Consider the following 5,877-nt stretch of genomic DNA (forward strand, 5'->3'; position numbering starts at 1 on the left):
CAGTAGGATTCATCCTCTGGGGACCATAAATGTACAAGATTTCATAGCAATCCATGTCACAGGTTAGATATTTCAGATATTTCAGACTATTGGGTGGACTGACATAGAGCCACACTGTTGTTGATGCCTAAAAGTACAATTTGCACCCCAAACTATAGTAAATCCAACTGTCTTCCCTTTTTTACTCTTCACTTACTATTAGCCGATGTATGTAGATGACCTTATTTGAAGTAAATGGCTCTGTACTCTGTCCTCTGGCAGCAGCAAACTAAACAAAAAAAGCATATGGCTAAAAATACTATTTCATTTAAAACATCTATTTTGTCCAGTGAGACAATGGTAAAAACTGAAATTGATGTCTTTTAACCATTTGAAGGGTTTGTAGTATAAACTGTTAATCACACATTTTTGGAAAAAGCCTCTAAAACAGCTTTTATAGAGTCTTGTGACACTTGAACTCTACAACCTAAACAAATAACTGAATTCAATTGTGTATTTACACTTCTATGTGGTGAGGAAGGAAACAATCCTTATCGACAGCTGATGGAACAACACACAGTAAGTAAAAGACAGGTTTAAACAATTCGCCTTCAACTTTATAGATTTCCACACATTTCAGTCATGCTGCTGTCTGACAGAGATATGTGTCTGAGGTTAAAGGTGCTACTGTTAATAAAGTTGATTAAATACCTTCTTTTGTGGTCTTGTCTCCTTAACAGACAGACGCCATGTGGAGAGGACATACATCTTCCTTTCAGTGACCTGCTAATTCATTACCTATTAATGGAAAAACCAGCAGCTTGTTTTATTTGTTGACCGGGTGAGGTTACTCATCTATCTCCACTGGAAGTATTTACCTATTACCTTATATTTCACCTCCTGCCTCTCCCTGAACTAATAAATGATAGTGTATGGGCTTTCTGTTCCTCTTTTATTGTTTCTTCCTTAAAACTGCACTGGCAAACTTGGTAGAGATACAATCCACGGCTGCATGAAGTGCTGCGTAGGTCTGTAGAGCAGGCAATAATAATGCTCGACTACCAGCATCATGAAAACGTTATCTGATGGGAGGCAAACAATGGCTGACAGGAAGCGAGCCAGTATCCACACAGGTTGAAAGAAAATAAATCAGGTTACACTGACGTCAGACGGCTCTAAGGACAGTGTTGCTGCTTGTTTTTCTGCAATAAAATCTCGCCGCGTCATGGCACGACAGCACGTATACATCATTTTCTCGTAGCCAAACTGCCAATACAAAGATTTCTGTTTGATTGCCATGGAAACAGTTAAATGTGAAATTAAGTTGTGTCACGAAGTAGAAGCTGGAGGCAGGGTTGCAGCCAAGGACAACTCTGTGTGTGCTTGTATTAATCACATCGTGGGGACGTAAATCTGTTCAGAAAGTCACATCGTGGAGACTCAAACATCTGGGTCCCACAAGGTAAAACCCCTTCATGTTATGACGTTCACTTCCCCTGGAAATGGGACTGCACGTTGCAGCGACACAGACCGCAAAAATTGTGATTGGTGTGTATGCATTGTCTGAGAATGGGAGAATGGCAAAATCCAGGGTTAATATTGCTGCTTGAGAATCTCTCTTGTAACACAAACAAACACAACCTGCTCTTCTCTGTCCCCTCGTATTCCCTCAGCCTTCCGTTTCATGGGTCATGGGTTTTAGTTTCAGTTGTCATTGTTTTGGCGGTGTTATTTGCAGAACAAGGCAGACACACCAGCGCACAAGTATAAATGCTCACAACAGCATGGGTCACGTGCGTAGGTCACTTGCGTAGGCTCAACATTTGTTCACACATCACCAGCCTTATGCTTTAAGGTTTGATCAAGTCTCTGAAGGATGAATGTAAATGCAATGTCCTCCTAAGTAACAAAAAAAACGCATGCTACTCAATTTCAAAACTCGACCGGTGATTATCTTTTGAATTCTTCGTGTTTTGCTATGTTTTCTATCATGTTTGCGCTCTCTCTCTCTCTCTCTCTCTCTCTGTATTCTTTCCCACGTTAAGTTTCAGCCACCTGACTTTAACAATTGTAGCTCAGTTCTGTTTCTCAGAGGTTCAACCCTACTGCTGCTAGATCTGTGGTGTAAAAATAAAACACGAGAGGTGACATCATGTAATGTGGATGAGAGAAAACTCACACACACATTTAAAACACAACCGGAGGGGAGGGGGGGGGACGAGAAAGAGAGGAAAACAGCCGGGACTAACGTGAACAGACATACTAAAATAGTGTGTATTGCTTGTACCCACTGTCTGTGTGTCTCTGTGTGTGTGTGTGTTGGCATTAGCTTATCGCTGAAGAATGTGGTGGAAAACTGAGAAACAGGAAGTCTCCATCAGAACGGTGAAGTTGGCACAGTCTAGCCAGCCACACACACACACACACACACACACTCTGACTCTGTAATGTACTGGCTATTCCAAACTTGCCATTAACATGTCATTAATACAGATTCATGTACCATAAACCCTGGCTGAACTTGTGTTACTTTCAGTGTGTGCTGCAGGTGTTGACCTCTGCTTTCAGGCAGACTTTGAAGACTCCCTTGACTCTTTAATCATTGCTATGGCAGCCAGTTAATGGGACTTCCTGTGGCTTTAAAAACAGATAAGCTTTTGAACTGTTCATCTTGATCCTGAGCTACAATCCACATCTGGGCTCTGTTGATGCTTCATCTTATCACCTATTGTAATTGCAATGTAGATTTTAAATTAGGAATAAATTAGCTTTATTGGTCTTTACTTGATGATAAAGGGTTACTCGTTTAAATGGCAAGGCAAGTCAAAAGCGATGAACGTAACGATGTCGTGACGGTTTGGTTTGTTTTATTCTCACAAATTGCGAGCTAAATAAAAAATGGGCCTTAAAAAAAAAGTATTATTTTCGTTATCTCTGAGTGCGTCACCTTTCACTTTACACATAGTCATTTGATCCATTGTTAATATAAATCAGATAAGATCAGCTTCATAGGTCACTGTATTTCACAATCATAGCCCAACAGCAGCAGCCTTACGCTGGGAGCTTTCCCACCCCTGATTCCAGTCATATTATCCCAAAAATAAACACACACATCAGTATTTGAAACTGAGAAGCAAGTGCAGATAAACATTGTACTCCGCATCAGCCTACAAAGAAAGATAATTGTTTTATTTGGCTCTGGTGAGCCACATTCCAGACAGTGGAATAAAGTACTGAGTCGTGTAGAGCGAGGTCGAACAAACGCAGCATGTTCCGCTACAACAGGACAGACCTGATGGTTTTAGCAGAAGCTGCTGGTTAGCTGTGCTTCAACCTACCTCGCTTTGACTGTTCTGTTTCTCTCTACGCACTCCTTCTGTTTCCGCACTCATCTTCTGTTCCCTCCTTTCCCTCCCTCAGCTCTCCATTCAGTAACTGAGATGTCTTTCAGAACCGAGCAGCTGACAAAACTAGAAACCTTCAGCAGCAGCAACGTATGACCAATTTCCATTTCCATGAATATCTATGACATTTTCTGTGTGTGTGTGTGAAAGTGTGTGAACGCCCCCCACATTGGCACCAGTCCTGTAACAGTAAGAGTTTATGTTAAAATGATGCGGGACATTTAAGACCGCTGTGCTGCCTTAAGGGGTTGTTTGCTTCCAATCTCCCTCCGTGAATCTGTAACCAACAAAATCCCTGCAAATCTCAATTTCTATCCAGTTTTCCAGATTCTTACGCTAACAATGACCACACCAAAGCCTTACTTGAACTGAACCATTTCTAAATTAATGCCAAACATAACAGTTCCTGTATAAAAATTATATATGTATATACGTATAAATTTCCCCTTCAGGGGACCAAACGTTAGATCATTTACAATCAGTTTAACTATTAAACCACATGGCTGAATGAAGCCACAGATGGGGGCCAAATTAAAGGAAAAACCAACTCAGTCAAGTGAGTTAGTAAGACGGTGGTCCACCACAAATCTCCAGAACAACTTCAGTATTGCTCGGCATAGATTTTACAAGTTTCTTGAACTCTACAGAAGGGATGAAACACCATTCTCACAAAATATATTCACTCATTCTGTGTTTTAATGGTGGTGTCGTGTATTGATGAGAGCTGCTTCCAAAATCTCCCATAGGTGTCGGTTGGGTTGAGATCTGGTGATTGTGAAGATCAAGTTTTACTCATCTGTTACTATTTCTAAGTTTAAAGAAACAGTTTGAAAATGAGTTGTTCTTGGCAAGAGCCAAACCAGTCTGGTGCCTGCGTTAAATATGAATCTACAGCCAGGAGACTACCTCATAGTGACAACAAAACTCCAGGAAGTCACTGCTCCCGGCCAAGAAATAGTCCGACACATAAACCACTTCTTTTTTTTTTTGTACAGATTTAATAAATGAGATGTAACATATTCATTAGTGAAATTTAAGAGGCGCTATTACGTGGATTTGTTCCCCTGCTTCCAGTCTTTATGCTAATCTAACCATCAGCAGTATCCATCCTCTTAACTAACTTAAAATAATTTGCATCCCATTACTTTAAATCAAAACATATTTGTAGCTTTAACCATGCAGTTGGTTGGGCAGAAGTCTGATTTTGTTTTCTACTGTTTTAGTACGCAGAACAGTTAATACAGGTTGTGTTTGGTGAAAAGGTACACCTGCACTTAGGCTTATATGTGAATGTTTTTTGAGATAAATGTGAATTTCTGTTGAGGGGGAAATAATCTCAGATTTAATAGATTTTTCTCTGGTGTAGTGTTGAAGTTGATTAACAGGTGTCTCCTCAGTCATACATCTTGCAAGTGTACTAAAAAAATAGAAAACAATTCTTGAAAATTGACGTCTCTTTCAAACTTATGCCTGTCCCATAATTACCTTCCTTACGACTGCTTGTTTTATATAATCATTAAATACTTAAGGAAATGGTTCTATCTTTTCAATTATTCATTCTTAAAAATGTTCTTACTTCCGTATTTGAAACTGCTTTAGACAATGTCGAGGTCTCCGGTAACACCTGAGCAAACCCGCTGATGAAGACTATATAGATAAAATTGAAAGCTTTGGAAAAAGTTGAAGTGGACCATATTTAGTTGAATATTGTTTTTTTATTTACAAGGTAAAAGATTGAACCTTTCGACTCCATTTTCTGCTGTGTTTATTTCCTCCTAAAATTTACAACTTGGAACGCGAGGTGTCAGGATTTGAGTGGCAGGTGCTCAATTTGGCAATCCAGCTCAGCCTCTCAAGAAGTAAGTGTTAAAAGCACATGGCCACAAAACTTCACCACCGACACGGTATCTAGAGCTAGTGGTTGGTTTGTCCGTGTGGCTGGGCTTACTGTAGGACCATGCGGAGACCTGTGGAAGAGGCGGTCGTTGAGTCCTTGCTTGATTTTAGAAATGGTGTAAAATTGATACTCTGTGTATGTGTGGTACGCAGGAAAATGTAAATGTATGTTGGTAAGAACAGAACAATAGCCCAAATGCTCTGGACAAGGGACAGACCCTGGAATTTGGTAAACACAAAAAAAAAAAAAAGAAGCCTGTTAAGGTATATATGATTTGCTAAATAATATAATTATTTAAGAAAAATACTGACAGATTTATATAAAAAACAGGAAAATAATTCTGCTCAAAAGTCCACCCAAATCCAGCTTGTTTTTAACAACAAACTTCTTGCAAATTAATGAGCACTATTTGGGTTCATTGTACAGTTTTGAATTAGTTAATATGAAATAGTTCATAAGGGAATATCATCACTTCATCAGGGGTCGTCGCGTTTAGAAAAGGCGTCAAACCCAAAGGGAGAGAGACGGGTTGTGGGGGAACACTGGTCTTAAGGGTAGAAAAGGCCAGCAATACTCCTGATATTGGCGTCTGATTAG

The 5,877-nt window shown here is 39.8% G+C and overlaps 1 protein-coding gene across 1 annotated transcript in view; it reads right to left on the reverse strand.

Annotated features, from left to right (window-relative positions):
* The window catches only part of LOC118332036 (four and a half LIM domains protein 1-like), a 9,707-nt gene extending 6,240 nt beyond the window's left edge, over window positions 1–3,467 (reverse strand). Inside the window, exon 1 of the mRNA XM_035667165.1 lies at window positions 3,318–3,467. The gene's annotated coding sequence lies outside the window, so the exon portion shown is untranslated. The remainder of the gene's footprint in view (window positions 1–3,317) is intronic.
* Between the last annotated feature and the right edge of the window lie 2,410 nt (window positions 3,468–5,877).

Source organism: Morone saxatilis, unplaced genomic scaffold, assembly GCF_004916995.1.
Source record: "Morone saxatilis isolate NCDOM2014 unplaced genomic scaffold, NCSU_SB_2.0 Contig20, whole genome shotgun sequence".
In the NCBI taxonomy this organism is placed as follows: Eukaryota; Metazoa; Chordata; class Actinopteri; family Moronidae; genus Morone; species Morone saxatilis.